Consider the following 13,583-nt stretch of genomic DNA (forward strand, 5'->3'; position numbering starts at 1 on the left):
GACTTCGTGAATTGACTAATATGTCATCAATGAAAACAATCAAGAATTTGTCAAGAAATGATTTGAAAACTCGATTCATTAGATCCATAAAGGTTGTGGGTGCATTTGTTAGCCCAAATGACATCACCAAAAATTGATAATGCCCGTAGCGGGTCCGAAAAGTCGTTTTGGGAATATCCTTCTCTCAAATTTTTCAATTGATGATACCCTGACCTTAAATCAATCTTCGAGAAGAACTTTGCCCCTTGCAACTGGTCAAACAAGTCATCTATCCGAGGTAGTGGGTACCTATTCTTGATGGTCACTTTGTTAAGTTGCCTGTAGTCAATACACATCCTCAAAGAACCATCTTTCTTTTTCACAAACAGCACTGGTGCACCCCAAGGAGACACACTAGGTCTAATAAACCCTTTGTCCAATAAATCTTTCAACTGCTCCTTCAATTATCTCAACTCAACTGGAGTCATTCGGTGTGGGGGAATAGATATCGACTGAGTATCTAGCACCAAATCTATCCCAAAGTCGATGGCCTGATCTGGTGGAATACCTGGAAGCTCGTCAGGAAAAACATCAGGAAACTCTTTAACAACTGGCACATACTAAATGCTTGTTACCTCCACAGTTGTGTCAGTGACTCTGACTAAATGATAAAGACATCATTTCATAATAATGTTCTTTGCCTTAACGTATGAAATAAACTTACCTCGAGGCTCATCCACTCACGAACTGACTTATTAGGAAACTCAAACTTGACCACCTTAGCACGACAATCAAGAATGGTGTAACACTTGTATAACCAATCAATCCCCATGATCACATCAAAGTCAACCATTTCTAGCTCAATGAGGTATGTCGTAGTCTCTCGATCTTGAATTATAATCACACAACCCCTATAGACGCGAGAGGCTATAACATAATCTCCCACTGGAGTCGACACAGAAAATGGTTCAAGTAGTTGTTCTAGCTCTATCCCAAAATCTAAAGCAAAGTACGGAGTAACATAGGAAAAAGTAGATATGGGGTCCATAAGTGCATAAACATCTAGAGTACAAACAATAAGTATACCTGTGAAGACAACATTTGAAGCCTCCGCAGTTGGGCGAGTAGGCATGGCATAGAAACGAAGATGAGTCCCCTGGGAAGTAATAGTTGTCTACGACACCTTTCCTGCATTTTGCCCACTGTGGGCCCTAGGTTGTAATGACCCGGCTGGTCGTTCCGAGAGTTATAGCCTTGTTTCCTCCATTGCTGCTTCTTTATATGTTGTTCAGCTGTGTTGTGTTGTATCGGGTTGGTAGGTTCGAGTCCGGAGTAGTTTCGGAGTGGAATGAGACACTCAAGCTCTTATTTAGAAGGTTAAGTTGGAAAAGTCAACCGGATATTGACTTATGAGTAAACGATCTCGGATTGGGATTTTTATGGTTCGGATAATTCCGTTAGGTGATTTTAGAATTAGGAGCGTGTCCGGAATGTAATTTGGAGGTTAGTGGCAGAATTAGGTTTGAATTGGCGAAATTAAAAATTTGGTGATTTCCGGTCGGCAATGGAAAATTTGACATCGGAGTCGGAATGGAATTTCGGGAGTTGGATTAGATTCGTAGTGTCATTTGTGATGTTTGTGCAAAATTTAAGGTTATTCGGACAAGGTTTGATAGGTTTCGGCATCGGTTGTGGAAGTTTGAGGTTTCAAGTCTATTAAGCTTGAATTGGTGTGCGATTCACATTTTTGTTATTGTTTGATGTGATTCGAGAGCTCGATTGAGTTTGTATGCTATTTTAGGACTTGATGGTACCTTTGGTTGAGGTTTCAGAGCCTCGGGTGTGTTTCGGGGTGAGTTTTGAGCTAGTCCGGGCATTTCCGAAACTCAGGTATGGTTCTGGTGCTTTGAATTTCGCGGACCTCAGCAGAATTTCGAGGACCTCAGCAGAATTCCGCAGACCTCAGCAGAATTTTGCCGACCACATAATTCTGCCGCGGCCGCACTCCGGGGAAACGTTCTGCAGATCCGTTGGTCCGACTTCGGAAGCCTATATAAACAGGGTTTAGTGCATTATTTCACATTTTAAACCTAGGGAAACTACCAATTAAGACCAAAAACCCGAAATTTACTCAAACCCTACCCCCGGGACCACGACTCGAAATCGGGTAAAAGTCACAAATTACGAACACTCATTCACTTACGAGTCCAAACATACTAGTTTCACTCAAATCCGACTTCGAATTAACATTCAAATCCCAAAAATTTATTTTATGAAGTTTCTACAATTTTTCCCAAATTTTCACCTCAAAGTACTAATCAGATGATGAAATCATTGATATATTCATGTATATTAACCAAATTCGATTTAGAATCACTTACCCCGATGAATTTCTTGAAAAACCCACGAACAATCGCCACAAACCGAACTCCCTAGGTCCAAAATGTGAAATAATGCCCTAAACCCTGTTTATATAGTGCACCCTCTAAACTCGGACCAGCACGGCCGCGCCTCCTAGGTCCTGCGGTTGCGAAAACATGGTGTGGCCGCACTTTTTGGTGGTTTCACTGCCAGGCTTTAGTATTTTGTTCATACCTTTCTCTATAGATGTCCAAAGGATGACTTCTTTACCTTGCTGGAAACTACACACGAAGGGCTACAACTTTTGTTTTTGAATCATTTCCAAATTCCTTGTAGATAAAACGATATAGGCTTCCAAAATCAAACCAGCGGATCTGCAGAACTTTTCCCCGGAGTGCGGCGGCGGCAGAATAATGTGGTCCGCGAAATACTGCTAAGGTCCGCAAAATTCAAAGCACCAGAACCATACCTGAGTTCCGAAAATGCCCGGACTCTCTCAAAACTCACCCTGAAACACACCTGAGGCCTCCGGAACCTCAACCAAAGGTACCATCAAGTCCTAAAATACCATACAAACTCAATCGAGCTCTCGAATCACATCAAACAATAACAAAAACATGAATCGCACACCAATTCAATCTTAATGGACTTGAAACCTCAAACTTGCACAACCGATGCCAAAACCTATCAAACCTCGTCTGAATAACCTCAAATTTTGTACACACGTAACAAATGACACGTCGAATCTAATCCAACTCCCGGAATTCCATTCCGACTCCGATGTCAAACTTTCCACTGCCGATCGGAAATCACCAAATTTTCAATTTCGCCAATTCAACCCTAATTCTGCCACGGGCCTCCAAATTATATTCCGGACACGCTCTTAAGTCCAAAATCACCTAACTGAGCTATCTGAACCATAAAAATCCCAATCCGAGATCGTTTACTTATAAGTCAACATCCAGTTGACTTTTCCAACTTAACCTTCTAAATAAGAGACTGAGTGTCTCATTCCACTCCGAAACTACTCCGGGCCCAAACCTACCAACCCGATACAACACAACACAGTTGAACAACACATAAAGAAGCAGAAATGGGTGAAACAGGGCTATGATTCTTGGAACGACCGGCCGGGTCATTACATTCTCCCCCTCTTAAACAAACGTTCGTCCTCGAACGAGTCTAGAAACATACCTAGAGTCTCAAATGGGTTTGGATATCTTCTCCGCTTCTCCCGCTCGGTCTCCCAGGTAGCCTCCTCCACGGGATGGCCTCTTCACTGCACCTTCACTGAAGCTATGTCCTTTGACCTCAACTTTCGAACCTGCCGATCCAAAATAGCCACCGGCTCCACATCATAAGTCATATCACCCTCTAACTGAACCGTACTGAAATCCAAAACATGGGACGGATCTCCAATATACTTTCGGAGCATGGAAACATGAAACATTGGGTGCACACTCGACAAGCTGGGTGGCAAGGCAAGCTTATAAGCCACCCCCTATCCTCTGAAGCAACTCAAAAGTCCCAATGAATCGGGGGCTCTACTTGCCCCTCTTTCCAAACCTCATAACACCCTTCATGGGTGATACCTTCAGAAAAACCTTCTCCCCAACCATGAAAGATACATCACAGACCTTCCTGTCCGTATAGCTCTTCTACCTAGACTGCGTCGTGCGAAGCCGCTCCTAAATCAATCTCTCCTTATCTAATGCATCCTGGACCAAATTTGTGCCCAAGAGCCTAGCCTCACCCGGCTCAAACCACCCAACCGAAGATCTACACCTCCTCCCATATAAAGCCTCATACGGGGCCATTTGTATACTCGACTGATAACTGTTGTTATATGCAAACTCCGCGAGTGGCAGAAACTGGTCCCATGAAACCCCCAAATTAATGATACAAGCACGCAACATGTCCTCCAATATCTGAATAGTGCGCTCTGAATTCCCGTACGTCTGAGGGTGAAAAGTTATGCTCAACATAACCTGAGTACCCAACTCTCGCTGCACGGCCCTCCAAAACTGCGATGTAAACTGAGTGCCCCTATCTGAAATGATAGAAACTGGGACACCATGCAGGCGAACAATCTCTCGGATGTAAATCTTAGTCAACTGCTCTGAAGTGTAAGTAGTACCAACTGGAATGAAGTGTGTGGACTTAGTCAGCCGATCCATAATCACCCAAATAGCATCGAACTTCCTCAAAGTCTGTGGGAGCCTAACTACGAAGTCCATGGTGATCCGCTCCCACTTCCACTCTGGGATGTCTAATATCTGAAGCAAGCCACCTGGTCTCTGATGTTCATACTTAACCTGCTAACAGTTGAGAGACTGAGCTATAAACCCAACTATATCCTTTTTCATCTGCCTCCACCAATAGTGTTGCCTCAAATCCTGGTACATCTTCGCGGCACCCGGATGGATGGAATACCGCAAGCTGTGGGCCTCCTTAAGAATCAACTCCCGAAGCCCATCTACATTAGGCACACATATCCGGCCCTGCATCCTCAACACGTCATCATCACCAATAGTCGCATCCCTAGCATTACCTCTCTGAACCCTGTCCTGAATAACGAGTAAGTGGGGGTCATCATACTGACGCTCCCTAATACGGTCATAAAGAGAAGACCTGGATACCATGCAAGCCAATACCCGACTAGGCTCCGAAATATCCAATCTCACAAGCTGGCTCGCTAAGGCCTAAACATCAAATGCCAAAGGTCTCTCTGCTACTAGAAGATATGCTAAACTCCCCAAACTTTCCGCCCGGTGACTCAAGGCATCGGCCACCACATTGGCCTTCCCCGGATGGTACAAAATAGTGATATCATAGTCCTTAAGAAGCCCCAACCATCTCTGCTGACGCAAATTAAGATCCTTCTGCTTAAACAGATGTTGCAGACTCCGGTGATCAGTATAAATCTCACAATGAACCCTATACAAATAGTGACGCCAAATCTTTAAGGCGTGAACAATGGTTTCTAACTCAAGATCATGCACCAGATAATTCTTCTCATAGGTTTTCAACTGACGCGAGGCATAGGCAATCACCCTACCCTCCTGCATCAAAACAAAACCAATGCCTACCTTCAAGGCATCACAATACACAGTATAAGAACTTGAAGTTGATGGCAGAACTAACACTAAAGTTGTGGTCAAAGAAGTCTTGAGCTTCTGAAAGCTCTCCTCACACTCATCCGACTACCTGAATGGAGCACCCTTCTAGGTCAATTTGGTCAAGGGCGAAGAAATAGATGAGAATCCCTCCACAAAGCGACGGTAATAACCCGCCAAACCAAGAAAGCTCCTAATCTTCGTGGCTGAGGACGGTCTAGGCCAACTCTGCACCGCCTCTATCTTCTTTGGATCCACCTGAATACCCTCACTGGACACCACGTGTCCCGAGAATGCTACTGAACTGAGCCAAAACTCACACTTGGAGAACTTTGCATAAAGCTTCTCCTCCCTCAATCTCTGTAATACAATCCTCAAATGATGAGCATGCTCCTCCTGGCTACGAGAGTACACCAGGATGTCATCAATGAACACAATGACAAAGGAGTCCAAATATGGCTGGAACACACTGTTCATCAAATGCATGAACGATGCTGGGGCATTGGTCAGCCCAAAAGACATCACTAAGAACTCATAATGGCCATATCGGGTCCTGAAAGTTGTCTTAAGAATATCTGAATCCCGAATCTTCAGCTGGTGATAATCGGACCTCAAATCCATCTTGGAGAACACCCTCTCTCCCTGAAGTTGGTCAAATAAATCATTAATACAAGGCAAAGGATACTTGTTCTTGACTGTGACCTTATTCAACTGCCTGTAATCAATGCACATTCTCATGGAACCATCCTTCTTCTTCACAAATAGAATCGGTGCACCCCAAGGTGACACTAGGCCGAATAAACCCCTTATCAAGTAGTTCCTGAAGTTGTTCTTTCAATTCCTTCAACTCCAACGGTGCCATACGATACGGTGGAATAGAAATGGGCTGAGTGCCCAGCACCAAATCAATACCGAAGTCAATATCCCTGTCAGGCGGCATGTCCGGAAGGTGTACAGGAAACACATCCGAAAATTCACGTACCACCGGAACAGAATCAATGGCAGGAGTCTCTGCACTAACATCCCTCACAAATTCCAAATAGGATAAACAACCCTTCTCAACCATGCGTTGAGCCTTCAAATATGAAATCACCCTACTGGGTACATAATCAATAGAACCACTCCATTCAACCCTCGAAAATCCCGGCATCGCCAACGTCACAGTCTTTGCATGACAATCTAGAACAGCATGACATGGAGATAACCAATCCATACCCAATATCACATCAAAGTCAACCATATTGAGCAGCAAAGGACCACTTGGGTCTCCAGACCCCCAATAGTCACCACACATGACCGATATACGCGGTCCACAATAATAGTATCGCCCACAGGAGTAGATACATGAACAGGTGAAACTAAAGACTCATGGGGCATATTCAGACAATGAACAAAGTATGAGGAAACATATGAATACGTGGAACCAGGGTCAAATAATACTGAGGCATCTCGGTGACAAACTGAGACGATACTTGTAATCATGGTATCTGAAGCAATAACTTCTAGTCTGGCTGGGAGTGCATAGAAACGGGCCTGGCCACCCCCTGATCTGCCTCCCTCTCTAGGGTGACCCCTAGCTGACTAATCTCTACCCCGAGCTGACTGGGCGGGTGGTAAAGTAACTGGTGCTGAAGTCGAAGGCTGACTCCTCTGTTGAGATAGACCTCTATGACCACGAGGACACTGCCTCCACATACGCCCAAACTCCCCACACTCAAAATAACTCCCTAATGGTGGTGGCGGGAACTGAAGGGAACCCCTAGCATCGAGATAACTAGCAGAAGAACCTAGCAGGGAGGAGCCCTGAACTGATGGAGCACGGGATGAACTCTGGGTTGGAAGGGCACTGAGTAATGAGTGGCCCTGATGAGAACTGTAAGAACTATGGCCAAATGATGCACCACGGTCAAATGGCCGAGCTGACTGAGCTTGTCTGAAAAGACGACCTCTACCGTGCTGGAACTAACCCCCAAGAGGAGCACCGCTGAATCCACCCTGACCACGAGGCCTCTTGGCCTCCCTCTCAACCTTCTCCTGACCGCGAACCATCTCAATCTGCCGAGCAATGTCGACAACCTCATCAAAAGTAGCACCAGACACTCTCTCTGGTCATAAGCAACCGAAGCTGAAAACCGAGGCCATCTATAAACCTCCTGATCCTCTCTCGGTCTGTGGGAACACACCAGATCGTATGACGGGCCAACTAAGAGAACCGCATCTCATACTGTGTCACAGACATATCACCCTGACGAAGCTGCTCAAACTGTCTGCGCGGCTCCTCTCTGCGGAACTAAGGCACGAACTTCTCCAAAAAGACCACGGAGAACTGCTGCCAAGTAAGGGGTGTTGCTCTAAACAGGCCTACGCCTCTCTAAGTCTCCCACCATCTGAGTGCAGCCCCAGAAAACTGAAAAGTAGTGAATGAGACCCCCACAAGTCTCTAGAATACCAGTTGTACGGAGTATCCTCTGACATGTGTCCAAGAAGCCCTGAGCATTCTCTCTCTTTGTGCCACTGAAAGGTGGTGGATGGAGTTTCCCAAACCTCTCCAACCTACGTTGATCATCCTCAGGCATAGCAAGAACTACATAATCCTGTGTAGCTGCAACCGGCTGGGCTGGTGGTGCCTCCGGTGTCTGGAGTCCCTGAACAACCTTCTCAGGTGTGCGAGCAACGGGAGTCTGAGTGCCTCTCCCGGCCTGAGAAGTGGTTGCGGTCGTCAAGATAGAGACCGCATGAGTAAGGCCGGTACACACTGTCAGAATTTGAGCTAGGGCCTCCTGAAAGCCTGGAATCACAATAGGCACAGGTGGTGCCTACGGGCTATAACTCTACCCCTACCATGACCTCTACCGTGGCCTCGGCCTCTCGCGGCCCTGGATGGTGGTACTGGTGGCTGGCCCTTCTGTCCGGTAGCACGAGTCCTTACCATCTGTGGGAGAATGAAACATCAGATGTTTAGTTACTAGAATCAACAGATTCGCACGACAAGAATTCAAGAATGTGGAGTTTCCTAAAGGTTCTGCAGTCTCTCAAAGATAAGTACAGACGTCTCCAAACCGATCCGCAAGACTCTACTAAACCCGCTCATTACTCGTGAGACCTATATAACCTATGATCTGATACCAACTTGTCCCGACCCAAACTAACCCTGTCGTGATGGAGCCTATCGTGGAACTAGGCAAGCCGACTCATTTCCAAAACAAACCGATATTTTCATTTCAAAGATAATTCCAGGGCTATCTAACATAAAAACCTTTGTAAAGGAGTTCAAATTAAAACAAAAGTGCGGAAAGAAAAGCTCGGCATTGGGGTGTCACTAGTCATAAGCATCTACTATAATTTATCTGAAAATATCGAGACTAACATAGCCTGGAAAATAGCTAAATACAACTAAAGGAAAATAAGAGGGAGAAGAGCAGGGTTACGATCGCCAGGCAGCTACCGTGCTATCCCCGAGAAAATCTGCAACCGGAATAGTCAACAACCGCTACTGTGTCCAGCTACACCTGGATCTGCACACAAGGTGCCGGGAGTAACGTGAGTACGCCAACTCAGTAAGTAACAATAATAAATAAAGACTAAGCAGTAGTGACGAGCAATAAGCATATAAAGTTCATATCATGAAATCTCAGTAAAATACCACATGCTTTTAAAATCAGGGATTAAATCAAAACATCTCGTTTAAACCCTGTTCCTGTAAAATCATTTAAAGATATTTTTCAACAGTTTTCAAATAAAGGCTCAATGCAAGGTAAGTAAAAATGATGAAATCATAAACAGCCCTCGGGCAAAACATCACTTATATACAGCCCCTCGGGCAAACCTCACAGTCACTTGTATACATCCCCTCGGGCATACCTCACAATCACTCGTAAACATCCCCCGGGCATACCTCACCATCACTCATGCCTCCCAGTCACTCAGCACTCGGCACTCGGCACTCGCACTCAGTAGGTACTTGCGCTCACTGGGGTGTGTACAGACTTCGGAGGGGCTCCTTCAGCTCAAGCGCTATATCAAGCCAAATCATGGCATAAATCACGCAGGCCCTTGTCCTATATCAAACATGATGCGGCGTGCAGCCCGATCCCAAAACTATCCTCACAAATCAGACCCCTCGGCCTCACTCAGTCATAAACCTCTCAAGCCACTCAGGCTCTCAGTAAAACAGGGTATTCAACCCAAAACAACATTTATATGCATTAAAATAGAGTAATAAAAACTGAATTATGCAGTAAATAAGTATAACCATGACTGAGTATAGATTTTTAATTGAAAATAGTGAGAGAATAGTAAGAAAAGGCCCCTAAGGGTCCAAACAACATTGGCATAAGGCCCAAACATGGCATTCAGCCCAATTTACAGAAACTCATTTCTAAAACTCATAAGTATCATATAGTTTCAACAAAATATGCAACTTTACAGTTGCTATGGGACGGACCAAGTCACAATCCCCAATAGTGCACGCCCGTCACCTAGCAAGTGCGTCACCTCCAAATAGTAAAATGATACGAAATGTGGGGTTTCATACCCTCGGGACTATATTTACAATCGTTACTTACCTCAAATCGGTCAAATCTATACCCCGCAATGCTCTTGCCTCTCGACTCGGCCTCCAAATCCTTCGAATCTATTCACAATCAGTACAATACCATCAATATACGCTAATGGAATGAATTCCATAAGAAAAACTACCAATTTAGACCAAAAATCCGAAATTTGTTCAAACCCGGCCCCCGGACCCACGACTCGGAATCGGGTAAAAGTCATAAATTATGAACACTCATTCACTCACGAGTCCAACCATATTAGTTTCATTCAAATCCGACTTCAAATTGACATTCAAATCCCAAAACTTCATTTTATGAAGTTTGTACAATTTTCCCCAAATTTCCACCTCCAAGTACTAATCAGATGATGCAATCATTGATATATTCATGTATATTAATCAAATTCGAGTTAGAATCACTTACCCCGATGAATTTCTTGAAAAACCCACCGCCAGAAGCCGAGCTCCCTAGGTCCAAAATATGAAATAATGCCCTAAACCCCGTTTATATAGTGCACCCTCTGAACTCCCACTATGCGGTCAGCAAAAAAATGGTGCGGCCGCACTTTTTGGTGACTGCACTGCCAGACTTTAGTATTTTGGCCATAACTTTCTCTACAGATGTCCGCATGATGACTTCTTTACCTTTATGGAAACTAGACACGAAGGGCTACAACTTTCATTTTTGAATCATGCCGAACTTTCGTTTTCTTATGGAATTCATTCCATTAGCGTATATTGATAGTATTGTACTTAATTTTGAATAGATTCGGAGTATTTAGAGGCCAAGTCAAGAGGCAAGAGCATCGCGGGGTAGAGATTTGACCGGTTTGTGGTAAGTAACGATTGTAAATCTAGTCCTAAGGGTATGAAACCCCGGATTTCGTATCATTTTACTATTTGGAGGTGATGCACATGCTAGGTGACGGGCGTGTGGGCGTGCACCATTGGGGATTGTGACTTGGTCCATCCCGTAACAACTGTAAAGTTGCATATTTTGTTGAAACTATATGATACTTATGAGTTTTAGAAAGAGTTTCTGTAAATTAGACTGAATGCCATGTTTGGGGCCTTGTGCCAGTGCTGTTTGGACCCTTAAGGGCTTTTTCTTACTATTCTCTCACTATTTTCGATTGAAAATCTATACTCAGTCATAGTTATACTTGTTTACTGCATAATTCAATTTTTATTACTCTGTTTTAATGCATATAAATGTTGTTTTGGGCTGAATACCCTGTTTTACTGAGAGACCGAGTGGCTTGAGAGGTTTATGACTGAGTGAAGCCGAGGACCTAATTTTTGAGGATATTTTTGGGATCGGGCTGCACGCCGCAACATATTTGATATAGGCTGAGGGCCTGAGTGATTTATGCCATAATTTGGCTTGATATAGCGCTTGGGCTGAAGGAGCCCCTCTGGAGTCTGTACACACCCCCAGTGAGCGGATGTACCTACTGAGTGCGAGTGCCGAGTACCGAGTGCTGAGTGACTGGGAGGCATTTGTGATGGTGAGGTATGCCTGAGGGGCTGTTTACGAGTGATTGTGAGGTATGCCCGAGGGGCTGTATACGAGTGACTGTGAGGTTTGCCCGAGGGGCTACATATGAGTGACGTTTAACCCGAGGGGTTGCTTATGATTTCATCATTTTTGCTTACCTTGCATTGAGCCTTTGTTTGAAAATTATTGAAAAATATCTTTAAATGATTTTACTGGAACTGGGTTTAAACGAGATGTTTTGATTCAAACCCTGATTTTAAAAGCAAGTGGTATTTTACTGAGATTTCATGATATGAACTTTATATACTTATTGCTCGTCACTACTGCTCAGTCTTTATTTATTGTTGTTACATACTGAGTTGGCGTACTCACGTTACTCCCTGCACCTTGTGTACAGATCCAGGTGTAGCTGGACACGGTAGAGGTTGTTGACTATTTCGGTTGCAGATTTTCTCGGGGATAGCAAGGTAGTTGCCTGGCGATCGCAGCCCTGATCTTCTCCCTCTTATCTTCCTTTAGTTGCATTTAGCTATTTTCGAGACTATGTTAGTCTCGATATTGTCAGATAAATTGTAGTAGATGTTCAATACTAGTGACACCCCGATGTCGGACTTTTCTTTCCGCACTTTTGTTTTGAGTTGAACTCCTTTACGAAGGTTTTTATGTTAGATAGCCTTGAAATTATCTTTGAAATGAAAATATTGATTTGTTTTGGAAATGAGTCGGCTTTCCTAGTTCCACGATAGGTGCCATCATGACAGGGTTAGTTTGGGTCGTGAAATAGGTGGGGGCGGTGCAACCGAAGTAGTAGACATATATCAAAAACAGTAAAATTCTTACAGGGAGTTTCCCCCATACAAGGTTAGGCAAGCCACTTACCTCGAGCCAAGCTCAATCAATACTGACATCCCTCACTACGGGAATTGACTCAACTGTAGGGGTATCAATACTGACATCTCTCACATAAGCTAGATACGCGTCACACCCCTTCTCAACTATTCGTTGAGCTTTAAGAAAAGAAATAACTCTACTGGGAGTATACTCTAAGGTAACTCTCCACTCTAATCATGGTAAACCTGGCATAGCCAGTGTCATGGTTTTAGCATGACAATCAAGAATAGCATAATGGGGCACCAACCAGTCCATGCCCAAAATAATATCTAAGTCCACCATGCTGAGCAATAATAAAGTGGCTCTGGTCTCAAAACCGCTAAGAGCAATCAAACACAACTGATACACGCGGTCCACAATAACAGAATCTCCCACAGCTGTAGACACATAAATAGGGGAACTCAAAGAATCTCGAGATACGCCTAAATACGGGGTAAAATAAGAGGAAACATAAGAATATGTAGAGCGTGGGTCAAATAATACTGACGCATCTCTATGACAGATTGGGACAATACCTGTAATGACAGAATCAGAAGCGACTACCTCTGTACGAGCAGGAAGGGCATAATATCTGGCCTGGCCTCCCCCTCTAGGGCGACCTCTACCTCACCGGCCTCTACCTCCGACTGGCTGAACAGGTGGGGTGGAAGCTGGTGCTATAATCATAGCCTGAGGACTCGGTGGAGCACTCTATGGTTGAGAAGTATGTGGAGGTGCAACCCTCCTAAATCTGGGGCAATTCGTCACCATATGGCGAGTGTCGCCATACTCAAAAAAAGCTCTCGGAGGGTGTGGCTGCTGCGACTGGCTCGGGCCAGGTCAGTTGGACCGACCACTGAAAGCACCCAGTGCAGGAGGTACACTAGACACTAGTGGTGCATAATAAGGCTCATGGGGTCTAGAAGGAGATGGAACACCACCGGCGCCTGGAAGAGCTGAATGAACGGGGAGACTCGCATAACCCCTACCATGGCGAGCTGCTGGGACACGAGCTCCAGAATAATTACCAGTCTCTCGAGACCTCTTGGCCTCCCTCTTTTGGCAATACTCATAACCTACTGATAGGAAATATCCATCTCCAACTCTCTGGCCATACTAATCCGGATGTTGGGATGGAGTCCCTCAATAAACTGTCAAACCTTTTCTCGAACTGTGGCAACCAAGGCCGGTGCATGTTGGGACAAAT

This window comes from Nicotiana tabacum, chromosome 13 (assembly GCF_000715075.1).
Source record: "Nicotiana tabacum cultivar K326 chromosome 13, ASM71507v2, whole genome shotgun sequence".
NCBI lineage: Eukaryota > Viridiplantae > Streptophyta > Magnoliopsida > Solanales > Solanaceae > Nicotiana > Nicotiana tabacum.